This window comes from Culex pipiens, chromosome 1 (genome assembly GCF_016801865.2).
Source record: "Culex pipiens pallens isolate TS chromosome 1, TS_CPP_V2, whole genome shotgun sequence".
Lineage (NCBI taxonomy): Eukaryota > Metazoa > Arthropoda > Insecta > Diptera > Culicidae > Culex > Culex pipiens.
The window spans coordinates 99,202,889-99,229,261 of NC_068937.1; the positions used below are offsets into that span (position 1 = coordinate 99,202,889).

Sequence of the window (26,373 nt, forward strand, 5' to 3'; positions counted from 1 at the left end):
CGCGCGCGGAGAGGGCCCGAAAGGACTCTCGCGGCATCGCCTACTGTTCGGGTGTTCGGCTGTTCAGAGCGAAAGGAGCACGCGGTGCCTTCGGTCGTGAGTCGCGCCAGCTAAAACGCATCTTTTTTTTGCTGTTCGTTTGGTCTCGCTGTTCGTGCGTGCGAGTGAGTGAGTGTGTTTGTACGTGTCCAGCGCGGCGGCAGCAGCGGCTTAATTTAAATTTCCAACCTTAGTTGTGTTCGAGAAACGTGCCGCGAAGGATGCTCTCCGAGGACCAGCGAGAAAGCAAGCAAGAATCGGTTGGTCAGTGTCAAGTGTTGTGAGCCAAGACGGAACGATTAGCGAGTTGTTAGGCGCCGAACAAAAGGACGACGTCAAAACCGCTAACACGCTCAAACAATAGGCCGGTTCGGCTTAGATCGGGCGCGCGCGCGTGTTCGTGAATATCCAAGCAGCCAGTGCGATCTTCGCGATCTATTGTTCTCTCGGATTAGCCCCTGATCTCGCGTTCGTGCTCGCAACTTGGCGAAAAGTGACAGGTGTGAGGGCACTGAAAAAAATATCAAAGGGGTTAAAACTCCAAGAAAGTGACACAAAAAATAATTTAAAAGTCTCCAAAGGATTATCCCCTCGGCCAGAATCTGCAGTGTCGGTGCCAAACAAACAAGACATCTCGCTCCTTAAGGGCCTTCGGCCGCGGAGGAAGTGCGGATTCGGCGGAAATTTCGCCGCAAGGACGCAAAGAAGAAGGAAAAATTAGTGGTTGGAAACTCTGGCGCACTGAAAAAAAAAATTAACACAAGATTTTTACACGATTCCTCGTGGCGCAAACCGGCCACAGGTTCTCCACCGAAAAAGTGTGTTTTTTCTCGCTGTATGTGTCCCCCCTCAAAAAGTGTGTGTTAAGTAAATTGGTGCTCCCTACACGTGCTACCCCCTAGCAGAACAAAAAAAAACCTGCAAATTTTTGACCGGCTCAAGGCGCCTAGGCCGCCCCCCGCAAAGTCAAACCGGCACGACGGCCGCAGCAGTGGCACCCCCGGCCGCAATCCTGCAGCACCAGCCCGCGACGACGACGTCCGCCACGTCGCCACTTGTCCCGCATCACCCCCACTCCCACAACATCCTGCAGCCCCACCACCACCATCAGCAGCCACCGCCGCCGCCGCCCCCGCGCGCCGCTGCAGCAGGCTGGGATTGTAATTTATGTAAGTGAAAGAAATGTTTTTCTTCGTTTTTTTTTGTTCTCGTGTTATCCTTGTGCGAAGTGGTTTCTTGGAGAGGGACGGAGAAGTGTTTTTGCGTTAGTTTGAGCGTCTAAGTTTTAGGCAGAACTTGGTGGCTTTTTGGGGAGTGACACTGAGTTAAAAGTGCGTTGTGGAATGTAACCTCTTTAAAGTTCTTGAAACTTGAGGGACCTTATTGGTCTTGAAATTTCGTCAAATTTAGTGTTTAGTAAACACATTTATCAAAGTGTTTGAACAAACGGAATTCACCTGAAAACCCGCAGTCCGTCAAACCACAAACAGTTGCAATTCCTAGAACACTGTAAGAAATCAACACCTCATTTTCAACCGACGAAACGAAGTTGACTTTATAGCTGTCGGCCACCATTGCTAGTACCAACCACTAGTGTCTTCCTTTTTATCTACAAGGACTTCGCCGCCCTGGGCTCCTAAGTGTATGAAAGTATGGCACGGAGCGACGGCGCCGAATACCCATATTTACACAAAGAATTTTAGAGCGCCCGCCGCGGGATTCGAACCTTCGACCTCTGGATTGTGGGTCCAGTGCGCGGTCCGATTGATCCACACGGGCGGGACGATTTTCAACCTCATTCACAAAAAAATATGGTAATATTCATCAGGGAGTGGTGACAGATTTTGTGTCCAAATTTTCAACCTACCAAAATTCCACCTTTTTCGCTGTGTAGAAAGTGACATTACCAACTATGGAATCACCCTTGAACGGGACCTGTGTAAATTGAATGTAAAGGTACTGAAGTTTATGTGACCAATTTTGTCAGTGCTTTAATTTGGTGAACAAATGTTGCTAGTTTCATTAAAAACACAACGCTTTTCAACCAGGTCTACCGAGTGGGATAAATACGACGAGTGTTGAAAAAAGAAAGTTTTGCAACGAGTTGAGCGCAAAAGTTTTTTTGCAGCATTTTTTATTTAGTTGAACTTTTAAGTTCTATTATTTTTGGCCATGAAAAGTATGCCGTTTTCAAAAAAACTTAGTAGTTTAACAACAAATTTTAATATGGTACAAAATTTTACAATGTTGACCCCCTTTGTGATATTTGAAAAAACATTTATTTTGAAAATATAAAATTTTAAATTAGTACAACTTCAAAAAATAATCTATAACACTGAAATAAAATGACCATAACTCTGATTAAGAATCATAAAATCCATGAAAAAATACCTTTTTGCAAGCATAATATTCTCTTCCTATTTTTTCAAAGAATTTATCAGTTGTGATTAATTTTCTCCATTAAATTATGGAAAAAAACAAACTATTTGACATGTATTCAGTTTTTGTTTAATTGGACAAATAATTAAAAAATGTAATTTTTCTCCCTAAAAAAATCAACAAAATACTGTGCTATTATTAAACTATCTTTTATCATGAAAATCCTCATTCCCATCAATTTATTGCGTTGAGTAATCAAACAATCTGACCGAAAAGATTGTTTTCCCAAAAGATTTAACTTATTAGAAATGTAGTTGGAAAAGCTTAGTTTTACTTTCACCGAAATTATAAATTTTCAAATAAATTTCGTAGATTTTCCAATTGTTACACACCCAAAATATTTACCGTAAACTTGGTCGATTTTCACTCATTTTCTGTTTTAAAGAGTACAGAATTTAAAAAAATAGATAAGAGTGCTCGGTTCTACGTGTTCAAATGCATAATTACTTGATATTATTTTTTATTCCCAATTTTCAAAATTGAAAGCAAAATATCATAAAATGCTCAAGACTCAATGTCTAGGAATCCATTTTGATATATCTTTTTGCAATTCCGTTGTGAAACTAATTACTTCTCCTGTCATTCTGTCATGTGGAAAAGTGATACTTTTAGACACAAGTGCTGAAAAGTTCTACTGTTCAGCACTGAAATGGGTGCTGGAAATTTTTAGCACTTGTGTTGAAAAGTTATACTTTTCAATATTGTTTTGATTTTATCAGTGAATTGACTAAACAAAAAATAGTCTTAAAATTCCATTCTAAGGGTGTTTTTTTGGAATTGCAAAAAATGTTGTATGGAACTTGTTGCAAAAAGATGATTTTTTCAGCACTCGTCGTATTTATCCAACTCGGTAAATCTCGTTCGATAAATGTACGACTCACTTTTTGCAACTTGTTGCATAAACTACTATTTTGTTACTTTTCATAAATTTCATCTCCTTTTTTAGCTCTATGATTGTTTCCACAAATCATGATCAAAAAAATTATAAAAAGTTCACGGTCAATTGCACAACTTTTTTTTATCTCAAATAATACATCAAATTTATTTTTTTACGAGAGAATTCCAAACATTTAAAAAAATGGTCTTATTTTTGCCCAGCCAATTTAACTCGAGTATTGGAAAGAGCATTGCTTATCGCAAATATTTCAATTCAAATATTTTTGAAGTATTTGATTTTCAAACAATGATTTAAATAAAAGTTTTAACTTTTTTCGAAGAATTTACCAAGATTGGGACAAACTCTGACGATTTTTTAAGCTGTTTAAAAATGTAGGTTTTGCAACAAAACTAATAAAAACAAAAAAAAATCAAACAAATTCACAGAAACTTCAAATCATGCTTTCGGAAGAATGTCAAATTCAAATTAACATTTCATGACGAACTAAAGTATGATTCTAGTGTTTTTAAAGGGACTTCGAACATCCGGATATTTATAAAAAATATTCGAATAAATGAAAAAAAAATTTAAGAAGCGCATTTTGAAGATATCTTTTAGATCGGTTACTAAATTTGTTGACTCGAAAATTCCAAGTTTCGATAAATAATTTTTTTGTTACCTTAAAAATATCTTCAAACATGAAAAATCTTATTATTTATTTTTGTATTTCTAACATCAAACCAAAATCGAGTTCAGCTACCCGAAATCAGTCAAATTCGAGTGGTTGATTGCTTGCTACCTTTTCAAATGAATATTCTCAATTTACCACCACCGCCGAATTTTTGGAGCATTTTTTGGGTCATATCTGAGCTCAAAGGTCGGAAAATAAGCATAAGAAGAAAACAAAAGTTTTCGATAATCTAAAATGATTGTTTTGGGGACTTATCATCTGAACTGTCCATACATTTGAATAATGGTGGATTCGACTCTTCATAACCCCTGGTTGTTGACTTGGTAGTGAAATCTTCACTGAACAGCAGTATTGATCTACTTTGTTTTGGTTTTATATGTCCATAAACGATTAAAACCAGAACTAAAAGAGTAAGAGTCATATTGAAGTTCGTCATGAGTTGCATCCTCTGCTTTACACAAGTTGTTTGAAATCCATTGCGAATACCAGTATTGGATCCGCCAAGTGTAACTTCAAGTCTTTGGATCTGCTAACACTTTTTCGTGTATTTCGAAGACTTCACAACCATTGGAATGTTCTTTTTGACTTCCAGTATTGTGCATATTTTTTTTTTTTCATAAAATTATTTTTATTAGGTCCTTTTCGGTACTGGGACCTGGTTAGGACCGAGTCGGCTTTTGTAATTACAAAAAACTTAATAATTACAGAGGATCTTGTGTGTAAATGTTAGTGGGAGGGGAGCCGATTACCCGCGGCCTACTCGGGGTTAGTAGGGAAGGGATTGATGTTAAAGACAGTATTGTGCATATTCCGGCTCTATTATGTGCAACTGGAGTTCATCGTGATGTGTGATCCTCTAGTTTAGCATGAACTTCGTTGAATAGCAAACTTTTTAACACATTTTACTGAGTTCCTTGTATTACAACAACGATGAATGCTAGAACCAAATTCCTTGAACAGTACTATCTTACTTCACATCGAATTGCAGTTTTGACTTCATGAATAATCTGATTTTTTTATGATAGAAAATCTTATCCCACAGTCTTCGTTCTGTTTTCACGAACTTGATAAGTCACAGATTTTTATGATTTTTGAAGACATTACCAACTTTTGCAGTTTTTAGTCCCAATCTTTAGTCAACATGTTCACAGTTTTGAATAGCTTTCCGAGGTCCCAGTTTATCCCCTGTTGTAAACCGATGCACAGAATCAATCCTGCAATTCTTGGAAGTACACGATCCTTCCGATTCCTACTTTCCATAACCTCCCCCGTACTGCCGAGCTCAGGACAAATCGCTCAAACCCCAACCGATCCATGTTTACGACCCTGCCAGGAATTTTCTTTCTTTCGTATCACCCACCATAAATCTTCCCCCGTAACAAACGCATCCCCCGAAGGTCACCGGACTCCCTCCTGCTCCGCGGTAGGGACTTTTGTGCACTTTTCCAAACTAGCCCAAAAAAATCAAACATGGCTGCCAATCCGGTCCACATGCGTTTTCGTTTAAACAAATTCTCGGAACCGTTGACCTCCTCCTTCTCCTCCTCTACCTGATCCCCCCCCCGCCAAGGGTAATCCCTTTCGTCGCCCGCAGGATTAAGTACCTGGACTTTGCAGGATCACCCCCGTCGTCGTCGTCTTCTTCTTCTCGGTAGTGTGTGTGCAGATTTTCGGTCGCGCTACAAAATGGCAAAATCCTCACAAGGGAGGACGGGACATATGCCCGAGTTGAGGAGGTAGCGACGTCCGAACGGATTTGGACAAAAACAAAAGACGCAGTGCCGATATTGAGCCCTCGTCGTCCTGCAGGCAGAAATGGGAGGAAAAAGCGTTACAAGCTGGGAACGCACAGCGTTTTTGTACACTTTTTTTTTCGTGAAGGACTGTACCAATTTGGCGGTGCGGGACCCTACCTGGACTTGCCATACGAATTTTCTATGAAATTTGAAAAATGGTGGATTTTTTTTGCTGGTAATTGACTCTTCAAAACTCCTGATTGTTGATTTGGTAGGGAAATTCACCCTGAACAGCAGTATAGATCTACTTTGGATTGATTTTTTTTTGTCTCATATCGATCGAAGCCAGAACTGCAATAGCAAGAGTCATACTGAAGTTCGTCATGATGAGCATTCCTTACATCAGACAAGTTGTTTGAAATTCATTGCGAATACCAGTATTGGATCCTCCATGAGTAACTAGACGTCTTTGTGAAACGGTTTCAGCATGCATTAAATTTTCAAAAAAAAAGCGTAAAATTCATCATGAATTCCAGTATTGATTCCATTTCTTGCGACTGAAATGCAGCAGACTATTCCGATTTCGATTCCAAGCATTGATTCAGTATTTTAAAGATTGTTTTGAATTCTAGTTGTGTGCAACTAGAGTTCATTGCAATGTACTGATACTACAGTTCAGCATGAGTTTTGCTGCACATTCTACTAAGAGTTTCTTGTATTGCATCTAGGAATTTTGAAGAAAATTTCTTAAACAGTACTATGAAAATTCACACCGAATTCTAGTATTGACTTCAAGGGTCGCATTTTTTAATAAGTAATTTCGATGATCTTCCAACTCTGTTCTAATCACAACGAATTGTAGTATAATCTTCAAGTAATGCAGGTCGTATTCATGACGAAAGCTGGTATAGTCCATTCGTTTCCTCGTAATAGCCCATCTTGAAGTGATCTCTTCGGAAGATTTTCAAATCTTGTCGATCACAACTTGGCGGACGTCCCAACTCGCCATCGATCTCGAGACCCATCAAGGCTATCAAAATCGGACGCTAGCACGCAGCACGTCTCTAATAACCAAAAATTAGGAAATTATGGCTCAAATTCCCGGCGATGCAGGCCAGACCATCGCGGACACGCCGCGCTCGAACCCCTGCAACAAAATTCAGCAAAAAACACTGCCCCTTTGCTGCAGTTCTTCGCTCCGCACCCTCCTCCTCGGCGGTAACGGTTCTTTTGCCAAAATTCAACCCCTGAGGGGATATCGCGCTAATTTTTTTTTTTCGCCCTGCTCTGCAGCACTACCTTCGCTCGGAGTTCCTTTTGTGAAACGTTAGTCGGTGGACAAATTAAAAAAAAAAGACGAAAGAGAGGAAAAAAACGCGAACCCTTATGTCGCGACGGAATTAAAATCAATAGCCCGTCCTTTGGACGGGCCAAGACTTGGTGGAGGTCAGCTGCTTCGCGTCAGGATCTTCAGGATAACACGACAGTCTCGCATTTCTGGACAGGTTGGCCAGGCCAGTTAATTATAATTCATTAGGGCTTTTTTCGAGGGAGGGGGTTGCGTGTTTGCGACCTGGAGATTGATGGGACTGGCGGTCTGGATATCCCGAGGTTCTGCGCGGCCCTCATTAGGGATGCAAATTGGTTGGCAAATTCCCGGAGATCTAGCGGGATCTCTCCGGTTCGGTGCATTCCCAAATCCTGGCAACTCGCGTCTCGAGAGTCCTTCAGCGCTGGCTGTGTACGAACATGGCGTACGTGTCCTTTTCGGGGTTCGCCGGATCGATTTTCCTCCCCCCCCCCCCTCCCTCGGTCAGCGGAGAAAAACGCTGCCTCAAGTGCGGGCGCGGAACGTGCTCAGGTGTCCAGGACCAACGGGGGAAATTCTTAAGAGCGCTGTTACGAACTCCCCCCGACCAACGAAAAAAAAAAGAAGGCGCGATTTCGTCCTTCGTGACACACGTGTGTGGCGAGAGAGTGGGGGCGGGGTTGACCCCGCGGGGAACCTCGGGTCCGGTTTCTGACGCGGATTCTGTCAGCCGTGCCAAACCGAGCGAGATTAAATAACTCATGAGTGCTGCTGAAGTTCTGCTTCTTCGTCGTCGTCCCTTTTTTTTGTGCTCACCTCGAAATCACCCTCATCTTTCAGGACGACGGCTGCTGCAGAAAAACCCACATCCTTGCGCGCACACACACATACTCAGCCACACAAACACACACGCTCGACCATTTACTTCAATTTGTGTGAATTTTTCCTTCACTTTCGGGGCCAGTTTTTGCTAGCTTTCTTCCCTCGAACGCGTGTCCTTTTTCTTGGCTTCGAGGACGGTCAAGACGAACCGGGGGGGAGGCGGCTGTGTCGTGTCCAGTTGGTGTCCGTTTCGTCGACGGGGTTTCTTTGTCCGGGGCCAACCCACTCCTCTACGCCAAACTATGTGGAAGATCCGCGGCATCGTGACAAGGCACTATATAACGGTGCCCACATATAGGAACACCTCCCTCTGAGGAAGGGGGGGGGGGTGGTCTGTCCGGATGATGGTCCACAAACACGCGCGATTTTCAGGACCTTTGCGGATTTCGTTGGCGACGGGCACGTGTTTTCGTAATTTGGTTCAAGATGTTCAGAGAGAAGCAATTCACGGTGAACTGTAGTTGCATCAATTTGTATGGACGCCACGCTGAAACCCAGTTTTGAGCTGAGCTGAGCTGACAAACTCCATCATAGAAGCAGGTTTGAACCTCGAAGATCTAGCTCGTCGCTGCAGCGCATCAACCAATTTGCACTTCATGATGAACTCCAGTTTGGAGCATTTTAAACAATGTGATTCTGAATCTTTAAGGCAATTTTAGCTGTTGAAAATTGAAGATTCTAATTGGGCTGCAGTTCATGATGAACTGCACTGATTTCCAAAGTTAGCATTCAACAGTTCATGACGAACTGCAGTTTGAAACCTCTATGACCGTCGTTGAGCTTGCGCAAAGTTGATTTTTATAGATTTCGAATACTATGAAGATTTCAAGTTTAGTTACTGTAATTGGAACGTAGCGTTAAAATTCATGATGAACTTCAGTATGCTCTATTTCTTCTACCAAAATGTCGAGATAACGCAAAAAATCAGCGCAGCAACTCTTGCGTACTTGCAACGAAGTGACGAATCACCTCAGTTCCAACATCTGAGCAGTTCCTCCAATAGCTGTGAACTACCGCACGGTAACCTTCGCGATATCGCTACTTCCAACGAACGCAACGAAATCAACCGCCTCGCTACAAAATTTCTAGGAGGTCGATGAAGACCTCATCAGCGCAGAAGACCCGTTACTTTCTGTCAGCAGTCGTCGTCGTTGACGACCTTCGGCCCGCCCTCCCAAATTTCGAGGGTCTCTCTAACGCCACTCCAAAAAGAAAAAAAGAACCTAACGGACTCTCTTCGGTCCACCAATTCCCGGAAACGCTAACCTGTGCCGCAAAATTGGGGCCCCCCAACCGAAAGAAGGAGAAACAAAAAATTAGCAACCCCTCGCGGTTTCTACCATATCTTGGTCGCCACGCCGCTTCCTTCTAGGAACTCCACGTCCGCGCTCGCACACACAAACACCTTTCCCCGGTGCCATCACTTATGCACGCGGCAGCAGCGTCCTGCCGTGGTCCTCCCTTGAGCGAATTCTTCGTTGCTTTTTTTTTTTCGCTTTAATTTTGGCAGTTGAGGGTGAGGACCCCCTCGTTTTTCCACATGCTGCGACCAAGTCGTCATCATCATCAACTAGCGCAGGCAGCATCGAGGGTCGTAGTCAACCGTACGCGACCTGCCCGTCCGCGGCCCTAATCAACGGCCAGGCAGATTCGAGAAGGTTGTTTTTCGGAGCGTAATTTGAAGGACTGGCGAATTTTTTGTGGTGTTGTGTGTTCAACGTCCGCTTCGGCGGTGTCCTCTGGCCGTTTTCTTGGAAGAAGTGACTCACACTACTCACGGCGGACGGACGCAGCGAAATAAAAAAACGGGTCGCGAAGACCGCGCGAACTCGCGAAGGACAGCGCGCGGTGGTCGGTTGAGATATTGTGGGATTGAATTGGGGGGAAACTTGCGACTGAAAGCTTGCTTTGGCTTGGTTTTGGGACCGAATTTGAAGACTTTTTCGTTAGCTGGCGAGAAAGGAACCATTCTAGTACAATTAGAACAGAAAAGAGGTAAAAAAGAAGCAATTCATCATGAACTTTAGTCGTATCTATTGACGTTCGTCTTTCAGAACTCCAGAGTCGTTTTAAACTAGCGCTTCTGATGAATTGACATACTAATTATCAAAAAAAAAAAATCATTGTAATGCATGATGAACTCCAGTATGCCACTTCATTGTGGTTCATAAAACTATACTACAGTTCGTCGTGATTTTTTTTAAAAAGGTCGAAAATTAGGTCTCCTGACTTATTGCAGGCTAGTTGAGGTGTTCTGAATCATTGTTCTAGACATTCACCTTGAACACTAGTATGCAAATTACTTTCATGTCCTTGTAAGCTTAAAGATAAAGGATTCATCCTCACAGTTGGTTCCAACAGATCTGAGAAACGTATTAAAAACAATTCAGGTCATGTACTACTGTTCATCATGAATTATGAAGTGCAAAGTCATACTGCAGTTAGTGATGAATCGCTACCTTCTTGAATAAAATTTAAAAAAAAAGTTTAATTCTTATGGTTATGTACTGGTATACCACATTTCAGCATGAATTGAAATGATTATCAGAAAACAGCCCTCTCAAACTTCACTTCGAATTCTAGTATAGTCACAATTTTGTTTGAAACCCCTTCAAACGTGAAGTTAATCTCCATATTTGGAGCAATGTTCTGACAATAAGAAAAAATCCGGAAACAGACAACCCAATCGAATCGGGCGTGCACTAGGTCAGTGTTCCAGTCTTCCAGACCATAAAGAGGAGACCCCTCACCCCTTCTCCCCAAAAACCAATGCTACACACAAAACCCTTGGCAATAAATATGACAAACTATACCGAAAATACAGACACACACACACACAGAGAATCACACATCCCGTGCACAGAGCCATAAATGGACGAAACGAAACCAACAAATCTATGCTCTTTCGTTGAGGCCAAGGAACATCCAACTTGGGTGGGGAGGGGGGACCCGAGTTTGGGTGTTGAGAAAAAAAAGGGAAACCCATAACAAAAGACCCCAACCTCTTCGCCCCTTCCAAACCTCCCAAGTTCATCTCTCGAATGAAGACGATCATAGCCACATTAAATATTAACTAGTCTGCATGTGATTTTTCTACTGCTGCTGCTGCTGCCTCTTCTTCTTCTTCGTTTTCGTTACGGGTCGAGCCACTTAATACTAGTAGAATCAATGGGATTAGGAAGTTCCGAGTGCTGGAGTGGACTGGGGGCTTTTATGGGGGGAACACCGTCTGGAAGCTCGTATTTTTAATGCCCTGGTAGACACACACACTCTCGGAAGCAGAAGAAGAAGAAGAAGGTGCTCACGGAAAAATATCTCTGGAAGCGGGTGTGTTTGCACTATCGTGTTGGCGTAATCGATGACGTAGTGGTTTGTCGGTTGCACTGATGAAAATGGAATTTAAGTATTCTAGGTTTGATTTTTTGCTAGATACTAAATTCTCGGATTATCTTCATCAAAAAGCATAGTTTTTTTGTTTTATTTTTTGAAAATTTTCAGGAAACAAAGATTACAAAATAATAATAAAAACTGTTTGAACTAAAAAATGATCACTTAAATTAAAATCAAATTTGATGAGGTATTTTAAAAACCATAATTAATTGGGCTTACTCAGAACACTGGTAAAAAACTAAAACTAAAGTTTGAAAATTATGTCCAAATAGGCTACTTAGAATATTTTGTAAACCACATGTCCTCTCGCTTCCATATTTAATAAATTTATTTTTTTCATTAAAGTTAGTGGACTTTTTAAAAGCAAAAAAAACCTTACAAAAACTGTATTCTAAACTTTCCAAAAATACTTTATCATACAAAATACAAGAAAAAAGAAAATTTTGATTCTTTTTGCTCCAATGTTTTGCAGTTTAGGCTTGAAATGTGATACTAATTTTTTGCTTTTCTCAGTAAATTTATAAAGTTTTCTGAAATTATTAAAAGTATTAGAAAGATTTGTTATATCTTGAACAACCCGGGCAGACGGTAATAACAAAATTCATGCCATTTCAATAACAAATACTGTTAAAATAACAAAAAGTGTTATCGAATATTCTTACAAAATCAATTTTAACATAACCCAAGCAGACGGAAATAACTTGGGAATAACATTTTTTGATATTTGAAAATACTAGGCCAATAACATTTTATGTTATTTATAACAAGATTTGTTATTCGTTGTTATGATTTTTTAGTTATTGGATTGTTATTGTAATAACAGACTAATCACATTTTTGGTTATTCTTCGAACAAATTTTTGTTATTATTTTTTGTTATTTTAACAACTAATCCTAATTTTGTTATTACCGTCTGCCCGAGAACAACATTCATGCCATTTCAATAACAAATACTGTTAAAATAACAGAAAATGTTATGGAATCTTCTTGAAAAATCATTTTTTGCATAAGAGTTTAATAACAGTTTATGTTATCATAACAAAATTTGTTATTGGTCTGATATTGGTTGAAAGCCAAAACAACTTTGGAATAACATGTTTTTTTTATGGAAGAATACCTCCAACTGTTATTGGGATGATCGCATTAGTTGTTAAAATAACAAAAAATAATAACAAAGAATTGTTCGAAGAATAACTAAAAGTATTATAAGTCTGTTATGACAATAAAAATCTAATAACAAAAAAATCATAACGATGAATAACAAATCTCGTTATATATAACATAAAATGTTATTGGCCTAGTATTTTCAAATATCAAAAAAATTTATTCTCAAGTTATTTCCCTCTGCTCGGGAAGCTTATCAAAAAGTTTTATTTGTTTTTTTTTTTTTTTTTGATGTGATACATTTAAATAATGATTGAAGCAACATTCGAAATATATTTTTTAAACTTTTATTTATTTATAAGTTATTTACCTGTTTATATTTTCTAATATGTATATGAGTTGACAAACTTTTGAATACTTATTTATTTATTTGGTTTGATTTATTTTTAAACTTTGATAACAATTGACTTAATTATCTTTATTTTTAATTAAATTAAAAATATTATTCTTCATTCAATATTTTTTGTTGAATTACTTTCAAATATACTTATTGAACAATTTGTATTCATTACTTCCGATTTTTTCATAGTTTGATCGATCTATAGTTTGCTATTTATCTTAAAAAAAAATTATTGTTCAAAGCTCTTTATTCAGTTCATATACTGGATACTTCCACAAGTATATTTAATATTTATTGTCGTGTTTAGATTTTTTGAATTTCAATCTTGCATAAGGAGTTTTTTTTTTGCTATTTATTTTATTTCTATTTTATACTTTTTTGCGTGTTGTTGTTCTGTTAATATCTACCTAATCAGAAATTGTACCTTTTAAATTCTGATTTCTTTTAATTTTAAAAAAAAAAACTTAATTTCGATTTAGTTTTGGGCATTTTTTTCAAATAAAATTCTTATTAACTTTATTGTTCAATTGTGGTTCAATTCGTTCTACTTATTTGATGATAAATAAAATAAACAAGCCTAATTTTAAAAAATCAATAAGTTTATGAACTTTATATTGCGTTTATTTTTTGTGAGAGGTTCCAATTTTTTTTGGATGCCGTTATTTGATTTAAATTTTCCAATTTTATATAAGTTTGTTATTTTTTTAAATTTTGGTGGTAGTTTTCGCGTTTTGTTTCTTTTATATTTGAAATTGGTGTTTGTTTTTTTAGGTTTGATTTCTTTTTGTATTTTTATACGATTTTTTTCTATTCTGTTAAACTATTTTGCCAGCAATTATGGATTTATTTAAATGTGTATTCTCAATTTTCATTATTTATACTCTTGGTATTTTCTTGAATTTTAAAATTTCATTAAAAATTGATTTATTTTATTGATATTTTTAAGGTCCAAAGGTTTGACCAAAGCTTTGCTCAATGTTTGTATAACTTTTGTTCAAATTTTTAGTTAAATGGTTTGAACTCTGGTTGAATTGCTCTGAAATTTATTAATTTTTTTATTTGTTCAAATTCTCTAGGTTTTTTTTATCGATACATTTATTGTCATTTGTTATTTAATAACATCGTATTTTAAACAATTTTTTTCCAGTTTTATCTCTTTTAAATTGGGTTTTCATCATTTTAAATATTTTATTCTTTGTTTATTCATATTTTAGTAATGATATATTTAATCTTTTTGCCTATATTTTTATTCACTTGTGTTTTTATTTAATCTATTCCGAGATTTTGTTTTGTTTAGTTAACAATGGAAATCTTTTGGTTTCTGTTTTTTTTTTTCAAAAAATAATGATTTGTTTTTTCATTTGGTGAATAGTTTGGCTTTTCGAAGGTTTTTTTTCTAGTGATTTGTCCTTCTCTTGTTCTAAGAATATCCAATTACATCAAAATAAACTAAAGTAAAAATCATTATTGAAAGAAACTCCAAAACTCTATTATTTCATATGAAGAGAGATTGTGAATTTATTTTATTTACCAAAATCATTAATTGATTTAAAGAACAAAGAGACGAGATCATAGTGTATTCATAGTAATGCATTTAGCTGAAACGCTCAACCAAACCACAACAAATTGATTTAAATTTAAATTTAATAGTTTTGCTTAATACTTTTTCATGATTTATAATTCTTTAATTTGTTTGTAATTTCATAGCTTGTTATGTTTACTCAAGTCAGCTCGATATTTTTTTATATATTTCTTTTGTTAAGGCTCCCGAGCAGACCGATATAACTTGAGAATAAAATTTTTTGATATTTGAAAATACTAGGCCAATAACATTTTATGTTATTTATAACAGGATTTGTTATTCGTCGTTATGATTTTTTTGTTTTTGGATTGTTATTATAATAACAAACTAATAACATTTTAAGTTATTCTTCGAACAAATCTTTGTTATTCTTTTTTGTTATTTTAACAACTAATCCGATCATCCTGATAACAATTGGAGTTATTCTTCCATAACAAAAAATGTTATTCCTGAGTTGTTTTGGCTTTCAACCAATATCAGACCAATAACACATTTTGTTATGATAACATAAACTGTTATTAAACTCTTATGCAAAAATGAATATTGCATGAATATTCCATAACACTTTTTGTTATTTTAATAGTATTTGTTATTGAAATGGCATGAATTTTGTTATTACCGTCTGATTACCGATTATTATCGTATCAGTTTTCGATTGTTTGACGTGTTCGTTTTTCTCCTCTTTTTTTAAGATGTATTGAATATGTTTGCATGTAATTTTAAGATTTTCGTCAAAATTTTACGCCAATTTCCACAATTTTTTTTCTACTGTTCCCACCTTGCTGACGTTGCGCGCAGTAAATTGGCAGTAGAGAGGTAACACACCACCTACTTGTGGGTAGTCAGTGCAGAACGTGCAAAAAAAAGGCACTCCTGAACCATTGAAAAAAAGAATTATTCTCTTTGTGGGTGTGGGTGGATGGTTCGGAAAAACTCCACCAGTCTCGCCATCGAGAGTGAAAACGAAAAAGCCCGAGTAACAACCCTAGAATTACAGGGGAGGAAAAGGGGGGGGGGGCAAAAGTTATGTGTATTTTTTTACGATTTGATTTATTTGTTGTTTTTTTTTTGTGTGTTGCTTTTCTACGTTTATTCTCTCTCTCACTCTCACTCTAGCACTCTATTCTCTGGTTAGGAAGACATTCAACAGGTTGCCAGTTAATTATATTTTGCGATGAGGTTCTAACCTCACAAACCAACGAATCAAACCGAAACACGAAACCTTCGAAAACCTTTGGAGTTAAAACGAAGAGAAGTCAGCGAGAGAGAGAATGAGATACAAAGTCGTTTATGTTGTGGAGGGGAAGCATAATTTGCATAGGCATTTTCATGCAGCATTAGAATTTAAATTTAGCGCGAAACGACTCGACGACGTTGAAAGGGGAAGGAATGTTAGTCGCTTCCACTTTTTTTTTTTGCTCCTCTCTCGATAGATAATTTGTTTATGTTTTTATATTCGGGACGAAGAAAATGATGATGATCTGGACAGGTTGGACGCGGCGAGGGATTGACGCTAATCAAGGCTTGATGCGGGCTTTGAAGTGTCCCGAGGACATGTCTGGACGGCGGCGAAACTGGGTGATCCACGAATTAATTGGAGGTGATTTGGGGAGCGATCGCGATTTTTTTTTTTTTTTTTTTTGAAAGGACGTCAAATTTCGTAAGTTAGGGGGAAATTTGTTGGCGAGATGGATCATTATGAAATTATGAAGGTTTTCTTCTGGTTTGGATATTTTGAAGGTTGAAATTAAGTCCCGTTGCAGCTGAATAAATTATGCAAAATGTTGCAACTTTTTGCAGATGCTTCTAACGAATAATGATTTGAGTTCTTAATCGGACTGGATGTCAGTATGGCACTGGTAAATTTCAGCGTGTAGCTTCTTAATTTGTAACATTTTATTTTCTACAAATTTCTTAAGAATTCAGAATTAATAATTTATTATTGATTTTAATAATGTCAAACAATTTGATTTATTTTCATTGATTTAACATTTATATGACAAATTCTTTGATCTGTTTATTATAATAACTTTGATCCTCAGAATCTTGTAAAAATGAAAATAATTCTTAGTAATTTTGATAGTTTTCGTCCTTAAAGGTTAGGTTATGCTAGCTTAGTCAATAAATCATTTTAGTAATAGGAAATAATAATAAAAAAAGAGAAAAAAAGTAACATTAGTAAGGAATTTCTAAGGTCTTTTAATCATCAGCTTAAAAACTCAATTTGACATTTGAACTCTCCAAAAACATACTTTTTGCGAAAATAAACATCATTTTAAATTAGGAAATAATAAATTATTATTATATATTTTTCAAAGTTCTGAAATTAATTGCACTTTGAAACTCAGTTAATTGAATCTCTTTTGATTAGTTAAAAGTTATTTTTTCTTCCCGATTTTGTTGAAAAAAAAAAAATGTTGAATATTTGTAGCGGCCTGATTTTTTTGTTGTTCCGCTGTCTTTATGTTACAATCAAAAGAAAGGTTTTTTTTATTTTCTATTTGTGCATAAACAAATATGAAAAACTATTATTTTGGTTATTGTTTAAATCATTATTGTAACCTTTACAATAATTTGACATCTTATCACATTTTGTCTTATTTTCTTAAAATTATATGACAGAAATCTTCTTTTTTTTTGGTTTTATGTGACTGGGCGAATAGACGAATAAGTATTAACCTAAAAAACGGAAAAATATATTATTAAACTAACAAATTGAATTAATAACAATGTAGTTGCCCAAGGGATGAAATTTTCAAATTCTATTTAACATGTTAAGTTTCTTAATGTTTTTTTTACTTAACTTTTTTGCTTCCTTTTATTGCTTTCCTGGTTTTTTGATGAGTTATACAATTATATTTATAATTAAATAAAAATGTCTAATAATAACATATTTCTTAATATTTTAAAATAACTCATCATTGAGACGACCCGAGCAGACGGAAATAACTTGGGAATAACATTTTTTGATATTTGAAAATACTAGGCCAATAACATTCTATGTTATTCATAACATGATTTGTTATTCACCGTTATGATTTTTTTGTTATTGGATTGTTATTGTAATAACATACTAATGACACTTTTAGTTATTCTTCGAACAAATCTTTGTTATTATTTTTTGTTATTTTAACAACTAATCCGATCATCCAAATAACAGTTGGAGGTATTCTTCCATAACAAAAAATGTTATTCCCAAGTTGTTCTGGCTTTCAATCAATATCAGGCCGATAGCAAATTTTGTTATGATAACATAAACTGTTATTGAACTCTTATGCAGAAACTGATTTTTCAAGAATATTTCATAACACTTTCTGTTATTTTAACAGTATTTGTTATTGAAATGGCATGAATTTAGTTATTACCGTCTGTTCGGGAACTTCTAATTTTTTTCTCAAGTTTTTCAAAAGATTGGAACAATTTTTTTCAATTGTTTTGTTGAATAATGGTTTTGTTATTATTATTTTGTTTTATTCTGCTTTTTCTTTAGTTTAAATGCTTTCATTGTGTTTTGCTTGCGTTTTTTTGTAGAATTTATTTGCAAACAAAAAAAATAAGCACAAAAGTTGATAAAATCTTTTTATTTCGTTTTTTTGGATTCAAATCTCCTTACTCTATTGTTTGAGCCGCATACAGAGTGTACTTCGCAATGTTTTACTTTACCTTTCTTTACTTGAATGGATTTTTCATCGTTCATTTAATATATTTGTGTATTTTAAGCTGATTAAATATTCATAATTCTCGTTCTGTTGTTTTTTATTTCATTTTGCTTTTACGATTTTTTTTCTTTTTTTTTTAATTTTTAAATCTTTTACTTTTATTTCAGGCTGCACACTGCCCATAATTGAAAATTCGGCTATAATGCCAAATCAAGTATTCCGAGAAAAACGCGATTTAGTGTTTGTCACAATATCTCCGTCAAGGCAATTTCCCATAACATTGGCATATTAGCCGTTTGGTTTTTCGCATCGGCAGCCAAGTCTAAACACTATTTCAGTAAAATTCAGATTCCAGAAGATGCGTTGGAACATCCTCTACCACCTGGTGCTAATATCTCGTTTTTGCCAAAAGTGGATATTAGCCATTTTTTCAATGGTGGGCAGTACACTTACTCTTAGTAATTATTTGACTTAACAAATAAAACATTGTTTTTGTTGCGTATTGTCACTATCTTGATTTCTTTGTAATATTTAATGGTATATATTTTCAATTGTAAATCACGAAAAAAGACAATTTAATTCTTTTCATATTGGTATTTTCAATATTTTTTCTGTTTTGCTAAGGTTTAAATTTATCTTTTCTTAACCCTCTACAACCCAACCCCGCCTTTAGACGGGCTTCGATTTAAAAAATCACCAAAAATCAATTTTTCAACAAATTTTTGATTTTTAAAAAGCATTGGAAAGAAGATTTCTTAAAAGTTTAGAAAATTTGTTGGTTGTCAGTTTTACTTGTTTTCTGTGGCTTTGACAATGTTTTTAAAAATGTAATTTTTCTAGGGGTCAACTTTGGCTGTATTTTTTACTCACATTTCCTAGACTTTAAGTAAAAAGAAGTATGCAGTAATTTTTCTAGTGCCCCAGACTATGCCTCTTCGCATTATTTTACAATTTAAATGATGATGGTGCCATTTTATAGCAGAAAATGTGAAAAACATGCAAAAAATTGAAAAAGTGACTGTAAAAACATGAAAAAATTAGATAGGCAAAATGTAATGATAGGAGGTGGTAGAATAGGCCAAATACTACAAAAACAAACATAAACTTAACAAGATAAATGCAAATTAAAATACTAAAAATGAAACAAGAAAAAGATAAAACAAGAGAAGTAAAGTTTTTCGTAGAACAAAAGCTGCACAAAATGACCTCCTGAACACGGGAAAAATAAAAATTTTCGAAAAAAAATATGGGCAGTAGAGGGTTAATCTAGTAGGTATTTTTTTATTTTACTTGAAGTTTTCTAAAAAAAAAAAACAGAGGACATAACAAATATTGCTGAAAATTCAAATTTTCATCGAAAAATCTTGTAAAATTAATTGCAAATTATTAATTTGTAGCAATTTCTAAAATGTTGAGCTAAAAATCTGAAAAAAAAATTAATAAGCATTTTGTGATACTTTTTGCTTCAAACTTTTGAAAAGTGGGCATAAAATTTAGTTTTTTTTTTCTCATGTTTTTATTCTCCACTGACTTTGAGCAGAGCAGAAGGTCAAAAACTTTAATTACATTTTTTGCCAGCTTTATTCCAGTCCAGATTTTTGATTATCCGAAGGTTTCTTAGGAACTTCGGATGAATCGACTCATGGACATATTTTTATGTATTTTTCTATTTCCTCAGTTTTAAAATTAAATTCGTTATAACATATTTATTGTGAATCAATTATCTGAAGATTCAAATATCCTAAGTGATTTTTTTAAGAACTTTGGACAATCGAGTCTGGACTGTATTTGGAAAAAAAAATAAAATATCTAGTAATCTTCAAAATTGCAGCCATAATTGATGCAAACTCCTCCCTTCCGCAAATCAATGCGCTCAATTAAAGGTTATTTGCCCAAGAACGTCCAAGCCACAAACTATCTGCCGCGCCCGGCGACCTTCAGCTATCGGCAACAAAAATTTAAAATCCCATCACATCCATGTGCCCCAGTCAACCCGGCTCTCTGCGGGCGGGCTGTGGCCATATACTACTTTGTCCAGTTCTCGACTGTTGAAAAAAAAAGAAGTAAAATCGAAAGCTCGAAACTCCTCTCCAGCAAAAGCACACAAAACTAGGGCAATAATTTACAACAAACGAAAGTAAAAGTTCTATAAATTAATGCGACTATGGTACAGAGAGCAAACAAAAAAAAAAGACGAAGAAGTAGAGGAAAAACCAACAAAACTACTCGCAAGGAGGGTTGGGGGGAGAGACTCCTTACGTCATCGTCGGAGGAGCGCAGTCCCGTCGGGACGTGACCAGAATCGATCCTGGGGACCAACCGGCAACACACAAAAAAAAACAACAAGAAGAAAATGGACAAAACCAAGCCACCAACTCAGGAAAAATCTCTTTTTCTAGTCCAAAAGGAAAAAGACTTCCTCCCCCTCCCCTCCCTTCCTTTTTGGGGTGGTGGATTTTGCTGGACCAAAGTCTCTGATGTAGAACTTTTTTTTCTTCCTTTTTTTTAAAAAAAAAAGGACACGATAGAAGAAAAATGCCACTGCACACACACAAATCTGCACACGTACAGAGTCACACGTGGCTGCAACAAATACATAGAGAGAAGCAAAAAAAAAGTATTGGCCGGCGCGACGACGAGCTCTGTGGATGCTGCAGCGAGATATTGAAGAAAACCCCCTCGGAGGGAAAATGAGGGAAAAAACATATAAAAAAGCATCAGCTGAAAAATAAAAACAGCGTTCTCGACCTGAGGAGAGAGAAAAAAAAGTGGGAAAGAGAGGAGGGTGAACACGAAAAGCAAAAAATCGTGAAAAAGATTTGGCCGTCATCAAAAGTCGACCCCGCTTGGTCGGTGCAAATTTACCGGTGACTTGTGATGCTGCACTGCACTGAACTGAACTAAGGGGGCAGGGTTGCCAGATAAATTGTGATGCCAGCAATTATTTTAATTTCTAGAGTAAATTTAATAGTAATTGATTTAAGTTTGACAGCATTCAGCTTGCCTCTTCAAAGTTCTTGACTAAAACTTCAAATAAGTACTAAAAATTAGCTTAATCCTTGATATCATTTCAAATTTCATCGCATTTTACAATAACAAAAAAAAATCCTATCAATTTTACATTTTACGTAAAAAAATATCTGTAATTTAACATTCAAAATCGTGACAATTTACCTCAGTAAAATGTTACATCTTTCATAAAAATTAAAAAAAAATGTCCGTACACTTTGATGATTTTAATCAGAAATAAGAAATTTCACTATTTAAACAACTTATTTTGCAAAACATTTGCTCTTGCTTGCGCATTTCCTAAAACACTGTATATAACAAGATATCGATGGAAAAGCTTTTAAGAAGTTTTGAGCGATCGTCAAAGTGCTGATCTGAGGTGGCCGATGAAAATACATGCTTTTCCGCTGATAAATTGTTTTTAAAACGCATAAAAATTGTGTATATATGACGATTTTAAAATTTGGTATTGTAAATTTACATGCTTATGATGTAATATTACATAAAATTTAGGGTAGCCTGTGTTTTTTTGTTGAAATTTTTTGTGGCTTTTGTTGTTTCTGATTGTAATGAATGAAATAATATTTTTAATTATGTAAACCATACTGTTTAAGTAGTTTGTCTTTATAAAATTACATCAAAAGAGGTAAATTTACACTTTTTAATTTAAACCACATTTACACCCTTTTCTGTGTAATTGTCTTATTTTTTGTAATCTCATAAATATTTCTACAAAAATCAAACGAAGACAACATCTGTATGAAATTTAATTTAATAAAATTTCTTCTCAATTGTTTATGAAAATTAAAATATTACAAAAAATTATTCACAATCAGCATTGGAAATTTTGTTGAAGAAAATTCATAAGATATTGTTAAGAATAGTTTTTTTAAACGCTGAATGTTTATTAAGAAATAAATATTAAAAAATTTTAATACTGTTGAAATTCTTAAGCCGCAAATTATTTTTAGAAATTTTTCTTCCCTGAAAAAAAAGTTTTTGTTTAAAAAAAAAACTTAATTATTTGACTGAATAACTATTAAAATCGATAGTAAATTGATTGAATTACAATTTCAAACGTTTATTTATTCCATTTTCGAACGAGTTGGTCTTTGTACCGCCGAAAAAAATGTTTTTTTTTAACTACCGACATGAAATTTAGTAAAAGAAACATTATAAAGAATTGTCGCACTTTTTTTTACCTTGTGATAGTAGGATTAATGTTATCATGTTTCCACTTTTTCTGATATTTTTTATTTGAAATTTGTCAGGCTAAATTTTGTTTTGGTTTTTGCATGTTTATTTTGTTTTATTTGTGTTTTTTATGAATTTTATTTTTACGATCAACAATAATTTTTTTTCTAATTTTTCAAGCCCAAATTTGAAAATACATTATTGCTGTTTTATTACTCTCGAAAACTAGAAAATTTTAAATAATTCTTGACAACATCAAAAATCAAAATTCGTTTGTTCCAGATTCAAGCCGAAAATATTTTTACCTCCAGAATTTTAAAGAAATGTTTGAACTCGAAACAAAATTTACATTTGTCTAATTGTAAATAAACTTTAAAATTGATTGTTACCTTCTAAATTGAGTGAGGAATCTTTTTTATTTCTTTTCAGGTAACAGAATCGTAAAAAGTTGTTTAAGTTTCATCAAATTATACAAATAATGTTTAAAGAATAGAAAAAAAAAACAAATTTGAACTTTCTACAAACATTTTGAAAATGTTTTTGATTTGAAAAATATATGGATGATTTAATTCCATATATTCATCAGTAACTTTTTTAAATGAAACAAAAAAAAGGATGCTTCGATTATAAGTTGATAATAAAGAATGATTTTCAGATAAATATTTCGAAAAAAATAAGTTGATCCAATTTTAAACCTAAGATATTTTGTAGAAAATATGTGGTGTTTAAGCTAATTTTGGGCGAATTTATTACTTTAAGTGCACAAATAAAACTTCTGTAAATGTATTAACTTTCTGGAAAATTTGTCCATTGCAAATTTTATGTCAAGTTACTGTCCCCCCTCCACTCTTAATAATAATTAGGCTGGTACAAATATTTTTAAAAGTTTTTGTCACCCCCCCCCCCCCCCCCCCCTTCAAAATTGGCCCGAAAAATCAGGGGGCAAAAAAAATATTTTTGCAATAAACTTCAAAATTTTAATGAAAATTCAAGTGGAACCAGCTGAAATCAAATTAAAATACATTCTCCTGCGTTTAAAATCATTTTTACCATGTTTGGGTTTATTAAAAAATCTTAAGATTTTTGAAAATTTTCGATGCAAAATCTTTTTTTTTCGATACAATTTTTGTTTTTGTCAGATCTTAGATTTTTTGAAAACTAATGATTGCAAAACAACTGAACTAGTGTAAAATGCATTTTAAAACACTTTTTTCATTTAAATGTGAAGACTTAGGCTTGTTATTTAAATTTTTATATTTTTTTATTTTTTTGCCCCCCCCCCTCCCCCCTTGACCTCGGCCTGGGCCGAGGGACAAAAACTTTTTTAAATATTTGCATCGGCCTTATTGACTAAAAAAAAAATTCACTGTAAAAACTTGTAAAACCGATTGTAAATTATTGTATTTTATCATGTGTACATTTTATAACGCTTATTTATGCATTTTAAATCAAAGAAAGACTTTTTAAACTTTTTACAAATTTTAAATTTAATTTTTTGGTTTTTTTTTCATCTTTGGCAAGTTTTTGATGGTAGCATAACTGTAATAATGTTTTATGCCCTTTGTGATACATTTTGCTTCAAAATTTAAAAAATAGGTTTTGAAATTCAGTTTTGTAAAATTTGTACCATCGTTATCGCATTGAAATTTAAATTTTTGCGCTTCTCTTTTGACATTTCAGTGTCATAAAATTTGGGAGTAATTACACAAATAAAACCATTTTGTGATTTCTACTGAAATTTGTAAAAGAAATGGTTGTTTCACTGTTCCGTCGTAAAAAAAATCAATACTTCTTCGTTTTTTTCCCCCTTCAATTTCTCTCATGTGGGGCACCCCTTTCTCAAACTGACCATTACGGTCATCTTCTTCTTAGCAACGGAAACCAACCGGAGCAAGAAAAAGCAAAAGAAGCAAAAATCTGCAAGGATGCAGCACTCACGACATTCTCCTTTTATATAAAACGAAGCGTCCCTCTTCTTCTTCCCTGTCACTGCCCCCTGTCCGATATCGGGCCGAGATTTGACCGACGTCGTTTTTTTTTCTTTCTTTCCTGAACATGTGTGTGCCCTCTCCCTCTCTCTCGCTGCACACCACCACACAGCAGCAATCGGTCATCTTCTGCATTATGTCTATTGAACTTTTGCAAAACGGACGTAAATCACCCCCGCTCGCAAGAAGAAGATTCTGCACACCAACACTGCTGTGCTGAGAGTGTCCTTTTTGCGAAGCAAAAAAAATCGCAGCAAGAAAAAAAAAAACGCCAACGGAAATGACCACCAACACTAGCACACGATTTGTGCGCGCATGACACGCACATGCACACACCCTCACCCAAGCAGGGCCGAGATTTTATGTGCAAATTGTAAACAAGACTGACCGAAGCCAACGCAACCAACACCAACGCGCAAAACTACGCGCTCACCCCAACAAATGAGAGAGAGAGAGAATCCAGTAAAGATCCTGCCAGCGCCTGCTTGGATGTGTGTGTGGACCAAAACATAAATGCGATTTTTATGAATGAACGTACGAAGCCCGAGCTTCGTCAGCTCGCTCTCGAGAGAGCGCCCACTGTCCGCTCTCGCTTCGCGAGAGTTCGCCAAAAAACACATGTTTTTTTCCTCCTCTCTCCCTCTTTTCTCTGCTGCGCAGAAAAGTGCATCGATCCCGCCGTTTCGAACGCATGTGTGTGGGGGTGTGTGAGCGAGATGGTGCGAGAGGAGAAAAAAAACGCGTTTTGCTTTTTTCTCGCTCTCGCGCGCTGTTGTGTGTGCAAGTTGTGGGCGGGAACTTTTTGCCGGAATTTCGGTGGCTCGTGTCGGCTCTTTCTGGCAGTTTTGAGCTGAAAAGATTTTTTTTTTCTGGTTTCTTCTCGTTAAGGTGAGATGCATCTCGGTGCTGCTGCACCATTATGTGTGTGCAGCAGTGTTGCACTCTTGCACTCTTTTTCTTTTCTTTTGTTTGGTGAGTGCAGATGCGTTTCGACAGTTGGGTAGCAAAAATGAATTGGGAGGGTCCGGGTTGTGACCATGTGTTACCGATGGGGAGACACTTGATTTATTGCAGGGGGGGTAGGGTTGGCCTGGATCGGAACGCATTACGCAGGACGCACTTTTTCCATCCTTCATCCGTCCTCTCTGGACCAGCCAAGCACTCCCGGAACTGGACTGCCTTATATGTATCAAAACTTAAAATTTAAGAACATAGAGACCTTGACTTTTCCAAAAACATATTTTTTTTATTGATAGAAAGATTTTTAGTTCAAAGGCCAGTTCTGGACCTACATTTTGACAGCTAAAACTATTTTGTTATTTTCTAGGAAATTTATTTTTGAAAAATCAGATAAACAAAAAAAAATAGATTCGATTATCCGAAGTTCTATTATCCAAAGGTTTGTATGGGACTTCGGATAATCGAAACATGGACAAACAATGCTTTCGAATTTGTTAATTTTTTTACTTTTAACATCAAATTTGAATTCTGCGACCCCATTTTAATCAAATTTTACTGGTTGATTGTCTTAAAAATTACCAAATGATTTTTTTTTCAATATTTCATCACCAACATTTTAGATCAAACATTTTTTAACCACTTTAGTTTAGTTTAGGGGAAATACTTGAGCTAGAGAAACAAAAATAAGTCAGAAAAAAAAAATGTTTCGTAATTCGATTACCCGAAGCGAAATTTATCCAAAACATTCGGATAATCGAGTCTGGACTGTATAATTATGATCGTTACTAGATTACTTTTGAAAAGATCCTACCAACATAGGAAACCCATATCGCATAAAACCTTTTAAAAAAGGACTCTTGACGTAAAAAAAAAACATTATGTATTTCCCTTTAAAAATATGTTAATGTATTTTTCTCTTTCGTGACAATTCTTGCCATTTTTCAAATACAATCCATGTGCTCGATTATCCAAAGCCTAGATTAGTCAAGTCTTTTTCAGGAATTTGAATAATAGAATCATGATCAAACAATTTTTTAAACAATTTTCTACTTTAAACACCTAAATTCGAGTTTTGTGACCCTATGTAAGTCAAATTTAAGCGGCCAAAAAATGAT

The 26,373-nt window shown here is 35.4% G+C and overlaps 1 protein-coding gene across 2 annotated transcripts in view; it reads left to right on the forward strand.

Annotated features, from left to right (window-relative positions):
* Positions 1-916: 916 nt before the first annotated feature.
* Positions 917-26,373, forward strand: part of LOC120424346 (protein distal antenna) — a 30,211-nt gene continuing 4,754 nt past the window's right edge. For both annotated transcript variants that reach the window (XM_039588438.2, XM_039588439.2), the window contains exon 1: positions 917-1,208. The gene's annotated coding sequence lies outside the window, so the exon portion shown is untranslated. The remainder of the gene's footprint in view (positions 1,209-26,373) is intronic.